This window comes from Onychostoma macrolepis, chromosome 03 (genome assembly GCF_012432095.1).
Source record: "Onychostoma macrolepis isolate SWU-2019 chromosome 03, ASM1243209v1, whole genome shotgun sequence".
NCBI classification, from domain to species: Eukaryota; Metazoa; Chordata; class Actinopteri; order Cypriniformes; family Cyprinidae; genus Onychostoma; species Onychostoma macrolepis.
Window position 1 is genome coordinate 46898552 of NC_081157.1, and position 14288 is coordinate 46912839.

The window sequence follows — 14288 nt, forward strand, 5'->3', positions numbered from 1 at the left end:
GTTTACTGACATCCTGAAGTAAACTTTGAATCGCCTGGGACAATCCTGCAGCTCCTTCAAGTCCGCGTGAACCAGAAGTTGCTGCTGACTTTATCAAAGCCACTAGAAGGCAAGCCTGCAACCAACAGCCAAAAGAGCGTAACGGCTGTTGCTAACGGAAAGGAGACCAGAAGCCCTTCTGAGAAGGGATAACTTGTCAATTACTATGCAATTAATATACAATTAATAGATGACGGAATACGGAGGTAAGTTTTCTGCTGAGTTCATAGCTCTCTCGACTCTCGAGTTATAGAGTTAAATGCCACCTACCAGCCAATCAGAAATTAGGATGTTGTTGTTTCCGATTAAATTACGCGATTCTGCCACAAGCGGGCTCGTTACTAAGCAACTTGGATGTGCAGCGCACATGGAGTGTAAATTGGAAGAGAAAGATCCGATGGATGCTGTAGGTAACCCCTTCATTTATTTTTTTGATTTTAAGATTCCTTAAAATCACTTGCCTGTGAAAAGCTAGTGAGAGGAGAGCTGATGTTGGGTAATTTAGCCAAATTCGTGCTGAAGTATTATTGATGCAATCAAAAAAATAAAATAAAATAAAAAATAAATAAAATAAAAAAACCTCTCCAACTGCTTTGCAACCAGAAGCTTTAACTTAGCTTTGGCTTCCTGAAAGGAAAGTACTAGAGATATTATAACAGTTGGTGAATCTGATAAAACACAGACAAATCCATCCAAATAAAATAAATTGTTTTACATATTTAAAAAAGGATCAAAAATACAAAGAAATTTGGCCCCAAACATGCCAACTGAACAGCAGTGCTCAGTGTACATAATGTACACACACAGTAGGATTACAGAACTTGTCCTAAACCTGTATGTCAAGCTCTGTGTGTGTGTGTGTGTGTGTGTGTGTGTGTGTGTGTGAGAGAGAGAGAAAGAGAGAGAGAGAACACATTTCAGCTTATGAATTTTTTTTTTCTGTTGTGTTTGTTGCACATCTTGATGCCTTGATGACAGGGGTAGGGGGCTCCCATATAAAGCACTGAGGCTTCCCCAAATTCAAATTCAGATGCAGTGTGTTTTCCATGGTGGGTTTGAACAAAACCAAAACTAGAAACAGTTTGGCTCTGGATGGAACGCTATTATCATGACAGTGCTTTATGTGGGAGTCCTCTACCCCTGTCATCAGGCATCAAAATGTGCAACAAACATTTACAATAGAAAAAAAGAAACATAAGCTGAAATGTGTTCTCTCTGTCTCTCTCTCTCTCTCTCTCTCTCTCTCACACACACACACACACACACACACACACACACACACACACACACACAGTTTGACATACATGCTCAGGGTAAGTACTGTAATGTATATGCATGTATGTACATTGAGTACTGCTGTTCAGTTGGCTCGTTTGAGGCAAAAAAATTTTTTATTTTTGATACATTTGTATTTTTAAATACATAAATCTTTTTATTTTATTAGAATGAATTTGTCTTTCATCAGATTTACCAAATGTTATAACTATGAACAATAGGTAAAACAGAACCGCTAACAAAAACTTGGGTGCTGCAAATATTTGAGTTGCTCCTCCCCTTTGACTTGCCCCTCCCCTTTGAGTGACTCCTCCCTTTGCGTGGCCCCTCCCCTAATCTCACTCCAAACTTTCGCTATAACTTGAGAGCCCTGCATCAGTGTTAACTCAGCGGTAGAGTTACTCTCACGGGACACTGCACTTATTCGCAGTCACAAAAGTACATTATTTGCATCTGCTTCAAAGACTTACTGGTTAAACGTTTCACTCAGTGTTCTGTTCTGAAGAGCGCCTTTTCTGAGCACATACACCCAAAGCGCGTGCTCTAAAAAGCTCGTCAAACAGCGCCTGATTACTGAACTAAGTTGTGTTTTGTGCTAATACTGTCAAAACACACCAGGTTTATGTATAGACTCAGTTGGTTATGTCTAAAATGAAGGTAAATAGCTGAGAGAAACGCATGCGTGCCTGTATATTAGATGCGTGCAGGTCTTAAAGGGACAGTACTAAACATGCTGCCGACTGTAATTAAAGGCATAGTTCAATCTAAAATTGTAATTCTGTCATTATTTACTCACATGTTGTCCCAAACCTGTATTAATTTCTTTCTTGTGCTGAACACAAAAGAAGATATTTTGAAGAATGTGGGTAACCAAACAGTTGCTGGTTCACATTGACTTTAACAGTAGGAAAAAAAAAATACTATGGAAATCACTGTAGACCAGCAACTGTTTGGTTTTCCACATTCTTCAAAATAGCATTTATTTTCAGCAGAAGAAACTCAGGTTTAAAACAACTTTTGAGTGAGTAAATGAAGGTATAAAAATCAAACACTAGCCTATTTTAATTTGGGGGTGAATTATTCCTTTAATGTTAATAAAACACCAAACACAAAGAGAAAAATCACTCACTACTCTTGACTGAAAAACTTTAATACAGTTGCTTTAATAGGAATCAATCTATATAGTGTTTTATTTTTATATTTGTTCATTCAATTTCTTGAATGCTCCTGCTAAATACACCTATTGTAGACTACCTGAAAATAAAACACGGTTTATTTTATTTGTATATTATGTGTATTTGTAATGTGTATCTTTGCTCTCATTTTTTTATAACAAAGATAAAATAATAACAACGATTTTTATCTTCACCCACTTTGGCCTAAATATCCGCCATACTTTTTAATATTTTGTTACCTTGAAAGGCCTTGTCTTTATAATAGGGAAATTAGTTTGGCTGTACTGCTCAAACAGCTTGCAAAATAGAAAATCCAACATGACAAAGAATTGTGATAATATTGTGAATCGTGATATTTCTAAAAAAAAAAAAATCGTGCTATTTTTGCCATATCGCTCACCCCTAGCTGAGGGGGACCAAACCCATACAACACCCCCAGCAAATTCTGCTGTCAAGCAGCTCTAAAAAGAAATGGAATGTATTTACTCTAAGGACAAACAGACCAATTTGTTAGCCGAGGCTTTTTACATTAACTCCGCCCACCAAAGCCTGACTGCGATAAACAGTGCGGACTGGCCGTATCAGTGGCGCAGTGAGTAAAAGACGTGAAGTGTGTGCTGTTGATGCGAGCGATCCGAGTTCGAGTCTGCCTTTTGTCAATCTCGTGCAACTCATTTTCCCATCACATACCAGATCAGAAAGGCATTTATTTTAAATAAAAAATTAAGTAAATATTTGAAAAGTGGAAATTAAATGCCTCATTAATAATACCACTGTTTAGCTGTAGGTAGGTTTTTGTCCCAATAAAGTGGCGTTCATCAAATAAAATGTATGATAATTTACGCTCAATAAGTTATTGCACACTGTTTTATAATGTACTACAGTGCTGAAGTATAAATATCTGCCACCTAACTACTATTTACACACTTGTTGCTAAAGAAAATGCTGCTATTTTAGTGTAAACAGAATTTATCATTAGTTGCACTTAGTGTAACTAGAATATATAACTTTTTCCAATTAGTGTAACTGCCAAAAATATCAATGTTCAGTTAAAGACAGCTCAGTGTTGATTCAGTTCTGTCCAATAGCTTATGTAAAGTTCTTCAATTATGAGTGAGTTAAATTGGGCAATATAGCATTGTTTACTAATATGAAGCCTTATAACAAGCCTTTGTAAAAAGAATGGTTAGCACATTTGTTTGTAAGGTAACAACCTTGACAGCTGTGCTGAATTAATGTTTGTGTTTGTCATGTGACAATTAAGCATACTACTCTGAAACATATGTTGCTTATTATATACTGTTTCACACACTATTCTTTAAAAAAACAGTAGGCAGTATGCACTGTGTACTGGGCAGTAAGCAGTAAGCAAGTATGCCATTTCGAACACAGCCTATGTACTCTACGGCCAAATCTCGTTGAGTATGAATGTGATCCGCCATGTTGACGTTATCATGTTATTTATGACGTTATAACAAGCGCAACAATTTAAAAGATACGAGCGGCAGGTTCTGTAAATATTTTGATGTTGATGAAATTTGCTCATTTTTGGTCTTGTAGAAGAAATGACTGCCCTTGTGATTGTAGTATAACCAATAAATTTTGGGTTAAGTTTTTTTTTTTTTTTTATATATATATAATTTTAAATCTACTAATAAAACCCACAGTTTAATCCTTAAAGTTTTTTTTTTTTTTATTATTATGAAAAACCAAAATAGTTTCTCTTGAATATGTTATTAATCTCTTAATTTTATGTGCAAAATTGTTCATCCACACGCAAAACTGGCTTAAATCTCCTTTGTTTTCCTCTTTTTCTTGTTGAATGTCTCTCACGTTTAATCCCTGAGGTTTACAGTATAAATAAAAACAACAAATGCAATTTTTAATGCATTATGATTATATGAATTTTATTATTCAGATATTTTTTTCCTGTGCATATAAATTCATACTATGATGTACGCAAACCCATTATAGTTGTTTTGTTTTTTTTGTCATTATGATTGTTCATTGTTAAAGAAGCTTGTATGTAATTATAAGTTCTGCAGTAATAATAATAAAAAGAAAATAAGAGCGACAGGTGCACAAACACTCATAGCATCAATACATCAACAACCCTACCTAGTACAGTTTTCCTCCATGTTTGTAATAACTGCACAAAGGAGACGTCGATCAGCTGCTCAAAGACCTCATCTTTGGAGAAAACTGTTGATTTTACACTCGAAAAATGTAAGTATTACTACTTAGAAATTAAGTTTACCTCAGAATGCAGTGCTAGCCCACACCAAAAATTATGAACAATAATAAAGATAAATGCTGAACAATAATTAATTCCATTTTTTAGTAAAATAAGCTAAATGTATTTTGTTTTGTCATATGCCATAGCTATGCATGACTACACACTACTAGACAAATTCAGCCAAGGTGAATACATCTCAGTTTTCAGTCGAGTGATGATTAATGCATGTTAATGAAACAATTATATTTTATTTACTGACAACAACAGGAAACATGAATAAATGAGTAAAAGAACAAATAAAAGTAATCATGACAATAAATAAATACAAGTCAAGGACACATGAAACAAAGCTTTATTCAAACTTATTGTTCTGACAATCATGTATTTACAGATGGTGAGCCCACATCCTACTGCCATCTCAACACAGCTGAGCCAGTTCTGCAGCTTTATTCTGATGAAGCAGCTGACCACTGCGTCCACCTTCACCTGTCTCTGCTGTCCATCCCTCACTGCTGCAGTCAGACTGAATCTGATCATGGATGAGAAAGGGACATCGAGGATATCATTGTCTGAGTGCACAGAGAGGATGAGGCTCCCCGTATCACTCAATCTTGAACAAGAGCAGGAGAACGCGTGCGGGACAATCTGGCTCCTGCTGTGTCTGCTCCAAACATCTGTGTGCCTGCTCTCCATGAGAACAACTATCTGTGACAGATTTACACAGAGTAAAACATTTTACATCTCATGTTGTCAGCATTCCATTTCTTGCCAAATTTTATTTCACATGTTTACAATTACATGCCAATATATGATATACGGTAGCTTCTTTACTTTTGTGGTGTAGTGAACTGGTATGCAGACGGTTGCTGGTTCGAGCTCTGCAGTCGTCACCATCAGTGTGTCCTTCAGCAACACAAAAGGTGATTTTGGTCAAGTTTGTCCTGCTGGTTTCTTTTCATACGATATCAGTCAATCGAGCCTGACTTTCAGAAGATTCATGACCTTATTTGACGATGCTTTTGAAGCTTCTGAAACTCGGGTTTCATTGACTGATGTTGTATGAACAGAAACCAGCAGGACAAGAAGAGACCACTGCAACATCCGGTCCAGATGAGGGCAGATGGAGTGAAGGAGTGTCTCATTCATAGCTCTGGACCATTTTCAGGATGCTGCTGTGGATTTTTCCATCCTCACTGCTCACACCAGTCTGCAGACATTTCAGATCCTGCAAAAATGCACAAACACAATACAAAAACAGTCATTTTAACAGCACGCTGTCATTTGATTTCTGTATTAGAAGTAACAAACTCAATTCATACTTTTTCTTACTTTATATTTTTGTTTTAAGTTTTTTTTTTTTTTTTTCACAAATGCCGCCGATAAACACACGTGTGTCTCATCTGTCCCTGTAACATCCAGACAAGATTCAGTCACCTCTGTGATTTATCTGCTCGATACTATATTTATTTACATGTTGAGGTAGCTGCTCCTGTGTTAACTCGCTTTTTATCCAACACAAATGTTCCTCAATTTATCAACAATACTAACAAACTAATTAAATATATAACTTATGTTTAGTTACTGCATGTAGAATTGTTTATTTACATTACTTACATTCATCTAAAGCAGTGTTGACAGTGAATTCAACATAATAACACATACATCATTCACTCAGATGTGTGTTCATGTTGTGATGTGCTCATCTGTAATTCTTTTAGAAAAATTTCCTGTCTCATAAATAAACATTTAGTAATCGTCTTTAAGATGTATATGATTTATGTAAATGCACTTTGGAGACGTGCGTGTTTACTGGAGCTGCCCTGTTCGCTATAGGCTACATAATAAAACGTGTTTTTACAGCAAAATCATAAATATACTGTAACGTTACTGTGTAGCGTCTTTACACCTTAAGCAAATGAACCGTTTACAGTAGCTCAACAAATAAGATTTTAACACATGTAATCGTGTTTTTGCTTTATAATACTCACATTTGTAAACAGCCTCGTCGCTGTTCTCCATCACGTTCGATGATGACGTATTGATCTCCTCGTGGGCTTCTGGGATTGAAAAGTATCCATCGGATGAGCACTCAAGAATCTGGGCTGAAGCACATCCGGGAACTTCTCGACTACTCTTCTATGAATACAGAGTTTTCGGACATACTTATTCGCTCGCCTACTGCTTTGCCCCTACTATATGTGACCCTGGATGACAAAACCATCTTAAGTTTCATTTTTTCAAAATTGAGATTTATACATCATCTGAAAGCATAAATAGGCTTTTCATTGATGTATGGTTTATTAGAATAGGACAATATTTGGCTGAGATACAACTATTTGAAAATCTGGAATCGGAGGGTGCAAAAAAAATCAAAATATTGAGAAAACACCTTTAAAGTTGTCCAAATGAAGTTCTTAGCAATGCATATTACTAATCAAAAATGAAGTTTTGATACATTTACGGTAAGAAATTTAAAAATATCCACATGGAACATGATCTTTACTTAATATCCTAATGATTTTTGACATAAAAGAAAAATTGATAATTTTGACCCATAAAATGTATTGTTAGCTATTGCTACAATATACCCCAGCGACTTAAGACTGGTTTTGTGCTCCAGGGTCACATATAGTAGAGAAGTAGGCGGTTTTGGATGCAGCCAACGTCACATTACAAAGGTATAAAGCTGTTTCTGTCTGTCTCGTCTGACAACATTTGTGGCAGGTAAAACTTCAAGCTACAGTTTCTGTCAGAATAAGGCATTATGTGAGAAAATTACTAAGAAAACAAGGTAACACTTTAGAATAGGGAACACTTATTCACTATTAACTACGACTTTTTAAAGATTATAGTGATGTCACCTGATTAGTTTCATTTCATTCTTAGTTTCCCAAACAAAACAGACCTACTTTTACTTTGTGGTGTTATTTATTTCTAGTGTTGCCCCTTAATAGTCGAGTAAATACCAATCAATTAAAAGAAGCTTAGTCTGCTAAGGTTTTATTAGCTGGTTAGTCGCAGAAAAAGAAAAGAAAAAATGTCTGTGTCTGTGGTGAACAGATCGTTAACGACGGGTTGGTATTACCGTATACTGGGCAGAAAATCCCAATGTTCACCATCATTAATCGACCTCAAATATGCCTTGAAACATGTACAGTAAGTAGTAGAAACTTCATACAGCTTCATACAACTTCATAAAACATTCTGGTCTAAGGTTAACCTAGATAAATGCGTTATTAGGCACATATCCAAGTGTTTGTGTGGAGTGTGCACACTTTGAATAAAGTGTAAATTCGGCCCCCGCACTTTTTCGGGGAAGTGTAATCACAGAGGTTTTTAAAGACCAGTGTAAATAAATCTAGATTTAAATTCTAAGAGAAAAAATAGTCTACGCATGACCTGACATTTTATTTGTATCCAAAAATGAGGCGATGTGAACATTGTGGACAGCTTGTGTTAATCTTTTTGTGCATTTATTAAATGCAGTCTGATGAGGATTTTGAGATGTTTAAGAAAAGCTGGAGACTGCCCCAACAATCACAAAATAACACCAAACTGCAATTTTTTTTCTTTTATTAGCTGAAATCAAAGGCTGCTACACTTAAGCGGAGGCTTCAGTCTTTTGCAGAAAAGCAGAGGTTGGCAAAACTGCCAGAAATATTTGCACGCTATCAGTGTGCGAATTAAGCAGAGTTTAATACATGGATATGCATCGAAGCATACCAATGAAATTACCTGAGCAGTTAAATAAGTTTTCTATAGTTTTCTTTCAGAATTGTCATTGGATAAATGTAAAAAAAAAAGTTGCATTTTAGTTAAGATTTAAATCAATTGAAATAAATTATAATGTCAACATTAACGCATGCGATTAATCAACATTTTTTAGCGTGTTAATATTTTTTTAACGCAGATTAATCGTTTGATAAGGTTTGACCCCAACTTCTTCCCGTCATCGCAGCGTGGAAAGTTATCTATTATTGTGTGATGAGGGTACAGCACCATGCAGTGATGCAGGGTAACAGCACAAGTGGGCTATTTTGAAAATACAGTCGCGGGAAAAATTACAGAGCCGTGGGTTGCGTTTTTTTGGGCTACATTTTAAAGTACCGAGGCCGCCCAAAGTGTATATAGACAAATAAAAATTAAAATAGATCCTTTTACTAATGTGTATTATACTTGTAATGTATCCCTGGCAACTTAAGAACGGAGAGGCGGGTGTAACATCACAAACAATGTGAGTTTCAGTCAGAGCATACATGTTAAGGCTTTTACACAGCAGAAATAAACATGACAACAGCCACTATAGATTATATAAGATAATAAACACACGATTACGATAGGATATGGTCTGTATGTGATTTTCTTCTCTTTTTTTTTTGTCATTGATATGACAATTTATTTGAATCAAAATATTAATGCCATTATTTCAGTATTCATAAATATGGATTCATACACATTTGTATGTCTGAAAAGTTGCTCATATGCAAATAAATAATTGTAATTTTAACTGTAAAATTTTGTAAAAACGCTATGGAAAAAAAACTGTTAATAGGCAGTGACACTCCACATTTGAAAGTATTTTGTTTAAATAATCATGTTTTTTAATAGTTTTTGTTATCAGTTATGTACGTTTGTGCTTTATGTTACATCTTCTGTTGTTTAATGAAAGTTTATTGCATTATTTAAGTATCATGTGTGTTACCGTGATGGTGTTTTGTGTTTGCATGAATGACTCTGTGCACCTTCTATATATTAGTATATACTTCTGCTTGTGGTGAAGCTACCTGCGATGAGCTTTGATTCTTCATGTGCACTTTCTCTTTTACCACCTGCATTATTATGGTGGTTGTCAGTATGTTAAAGGTACAAAACAGATTTTAATAGCAGTGTGTTTTGTTGAATTTACTGGTTTAAATTCAAATTTTCTTGTTTGTAAATTACAGTTTTATACTGTAAAATTTACAGTTTTTGGCCGTAAATGTGTTTACAGTTTTTCTGTATTTTTTACAAAATTATTCTGGCAACCACAGCTGCCAAAATTATTTTGTAAAAACTACAGAATTTTTTTTACAGTGTACCTGAGGTCAGATGCTGCTGCAGATTCTCTCTCTCTCTCTTCAGCAGCTGAATACAGTGATGCTGAACTGAAACTCTCACAGTCTCATCAGCCTTTATTAAGAGTGGGTGGACTGACATTTTAACTGGGAGCAGTCTCTAAACATCTTAAACCAGTTTTTCATGTGCGATTAAGATAAATTAAATGAATGTTTTATACAATGAAAGTTTAGAACGATAGAGATTGTTTCAAAGCAGCTGTACAAATAATCATGAAACTTCTATTTACTTTCATTTTTAACTTCTATTTACTTTTCAGGCATGCTGTTGTAACATATGGAAACTGAGCAAAACAATTGCAAACGATAGCAGTAAAATTATAGCATGTCATGATCATTGGTGTTATGTAAAAGAAATTATAAGAAAAGAAAAAAAACTCACTAAAAACATAGACAATGAGGCCACATGCCTTATAATAAATGCATTTAAGAGATATTAAACCCAATTTTTAAAGAAAAAAATCATATTGCAGTAGTTTGTTTTCTACTATCACAACATCATATTTCTCATTTGCTATTATTAAGTCAGCCTTTCACAGAAATACTTCCTTGAACTGCTACGCAATTAAATGTTTTAAAAAGATGCAGAAATAATTAGATTACTTGAAACAAGAATTACCCTTTCAACATATTTGTATGAAATGAATAAACATGAATCTGATTGTCTTTCTTGTTGTAGCATCATTTTAAGTGTAATTAATGTAATATAATGTAAATTATCAAAGAACAATTAATTTATAACTGATATTGTCTGGGGTTTGTGAAGACTCAAATGCAGAGTATTACTGTGCGTTCACGCTTTGAACGCTTTGTTTTTCAGCCGGAATGCAATTAATTTTCTCAAAACAACATCGATTTGACCAATTACATTAAGGCTACACTTCAACCAGGACAGTTTGTAATGTAGGCTGCGCACAAATGAACATTAATGTTAATTAAAGACCAAGGCTAGTAAACGTCTCCTATAAACTGCATGTTGAAATTAACCATGAACACAAAAGCCACAGCACACACATGGCTTTTAATTGGTTTATTTCGTTAACAAACATGTGACTATAATTGTTAAGTTCTTTCCATCGATCAATTTCTCACTTTCACATTTAAAATATTTCATGAGGTTAACTTATACCCTACTTGTAGTCAGTCTGCACAAGATCAACAAGCTTGTTTGCTTTGCAGCCCCTTTAAATACAAGACGAGCATTCGATCTACGTCAGAGCGTCCATTAATCTTTCTACAGCACTGCTGGCAGGGCGGCCAGGGCGAATTTTGACGCTCTAAAAGCCCACAGTTAATGGGCTTTTATTGACAAAAACTAATAAAAACTGGACTTCATTGCTGGACATTAATATGTCTAATGTGAGTGATTTCCATACTGAATGACATCCAGCAAGTTTTCAAACCTTTCCTGGAGATTCCCACTTGTCTAACTAGTATAAAGATAATGATTTGCACTGTAATCTAAATTCATAGGGACACTTCTTCCTCCTGATCCACAAAGTCTGGGAAATAATAGCACAGTTTAATAACTGATTAAAAGCAGCAGTATTGTGCTTAAAGATATCCGGTTAGTATAAAACCTGTAAACAGATCATATCCACAGCCATATCACCCTGCAGCCCAAGCCTGGTTGCCTGCTGAAACTAAGCAGGGCTGAGCCTGGTCAGTACCTGGATGGGAGACCTCCTGGGAAAGCTAGGTTGCTGTTGGAAGAGGTGTTAGTGAGGCCAGCAGGGGGTGTTCACCCTGTGGTCTGTGTGGGTCCTAACGCCCCAGTATAGTGACGGGGACACTATACTGTTAACAAGCACGTCCTTTGGATGAGATGTTAAACCGAGGTCCTGACTCTCTGTGGTCATTAAAAATCCTATGGCACTTTTTGTAAAGTGTAGGGGTGTAACCCGGTGTCCTGGCCAAATTCCCTCCACTGGCCCTTATCAATCATGGCCTCCTAATAATCCCATTCATTGAATTGGCTCTATTTCTCTCTCCTCTCCACCTGTAGCTGGTGTGTGGTGAGCGCACTGGTGTCCTGTGGCTGCCGTTGCATCATCCAGGTCGATGCTGCACTCTGGTGGTGGTTATGCACTGGGGCATAATTATTAAGGTAGATTTTTTCCTTTTCCACCTGTATTTTTTATCATTGCTTTTGTTGTAAGGTTTAGTAATTTGCGATTTTGTTACATCTGGAGTTCATTTTCTACTCAAAATGATACATTCATACTCAAAAATTAACCACAGAATGTTACCAAGAATTGTGTACCAAGTATTGAAGTCTCTGTGTTCGGATGAGCACTGCATTACTAATTATGAAATTGTATATCATAATTTATTCTTATAACATGAAGCAACACATGGAACATGTCCCAAAACACACTACAGGAAACCATTATTTAATGGTTTTAATGATTAAAAGTTGACGGTTTGTAATGTTTGTAATGGCATTTGTAGTGGAAACCATTAGAATTTCTGTGATGGTTTCTATTGTTTTTTTCAGCAGGGTCACCATGGGTTTAAAAAAAAAAAAAAGTTATTTGCCATAAATGCAATACATTGATTGCTGTAATATTGTGAGGTAGTAGTGGCTGTTTGTAGTTGTGGTGGGCCTATTTGGGAGAAAATCCAGGGCCAGTGCGTCCCTGCTGCAGATCCAGATCGCTCCACAAATAAGCTTGTCTGTCCCATGTAATTTTCAACCGATTTATGAATAAGAACGGAAAATGATTGCTCCACTTCACATTATTGTCCAATGAAATGTGCCAGATCATGATTGGTTGGTGTATTAGGCTATACATGACAAACGGGCATTGATGAATTATGTAATATTCTATATGGATTTTTAATTAAATCGACACACTAACTTTGATTATTGATGAAAAAAAGTTTAAAATATTGTTTGGTTTATTGTTTTCCTTCTGTCGATCTCTGAAAGGATAAATTCAGGTAATCTGGGACACCTAAACTCCAGTGTGTTTATTTCCTGTTCTAATAAAATTTAGTCAACAGGACTTTTACTATAATTTTAGCATGGATGTCATGTGACTGAAATCATGGGGTGATTCCACAGAAAGGGGCGGCGCACTTGTCAATCAAGAAGCTCCCCTGGGAATTGCATGACAAGGTTAGTGACATAGGATTCTGACTAGATTCATGTTAAGGACATAAATCTGTCATAAATAAGACAATGTTTCTAATTGTTGTCAAATTATGTTTGTGATCTATTCAAGCAACACAATATGTATTAAAGTGTTGAAAATGTGTTTTATTTTTTTTTTCTTTCAAATGTTTTTTTGTTGTCCCACATTATCAAATATGATTGAGAATGTGGGACAGCATGCTTTGGGTAATCACCCCCCCACACACACACACACACACACACACACAGTCATTCGTCAGATAAAATACAAAAATATCCATGGCCTTTAATTAACTCAATGAAATGTATTACAAAATGCAATGGCACCACAGCGTCAGGAAAAGAGATGGCAATAGAAAGAGCGAGGAAGAGAGAGAGAGGGATAGAGAGAGAGAGAGAGAGAGAGAGAGAGAGGGAAATAAGAGAAATACGAAGAAGCTAAACCAATGGAATGAGAGTAGAATGAAGGGAGCTACAGGTGATATTGTGTTTGGCATGCATAAAGTATGGTGAATATAGGCTTTTTTAGGCCTAATACATATGTCCCAGATTACAAAGTGACCTGTCCCAGATTATCAAATTCCGGTAGAATTTATTTATTTATTTTTGACACAAAAACACTTAATAGGTGTGGCATGTCTCCTCTGGGCATAATATCTACATTATTTCTTCTGTTGTGGTTAGAAAACATCTTAGGGATTTCAGAAAAGTCTAATGTATCGAAATAAATCGCAGAAGTCAAAACTGCAAAACATGTCCCAGATTACCCGAATTCACCCTCGAGAGCCTCAGTTTCCGAACAGACTGTGGAATATCAGTCGGTCAAGCAGAACGCACGAAACCCATAGCAAAGCCTCAGACTGATAGATATGTAAAAATAAACAGGAATTTCCGACTTTTGAGCGATTAGTTACCGTTTTGTGCACATTGTCATGTTAATTATAAACATGTCTTTTTTTTTATTTGTTCACTAAAACTGAAAATTCTGTCATTATTTACATCATTTCTTCATGTCTTTCCAAACTATTGCTTCTGCAAAACACACACAAAAATAGATATATCTTACAGATAATGGGACTGGGTAGCTCCAAAATGACAAAAGGGTATCACAAAAGTTGTCCATTTGACTCATGTTCCCAAGGATTCAAAGGACTTGGAATATAAAAAAGTCAGTCTTTGTTATTTTAAGCATCTGGTTAATCCAGGGAACATCCCTGAGAACAAATGCGACAGACAGTAAACCCCTTTGCAGTGATGATAGGTAAATATGTGCAATGTCTTGCCAGGCGAGGGCGCGCTCCCGTGCACGCACT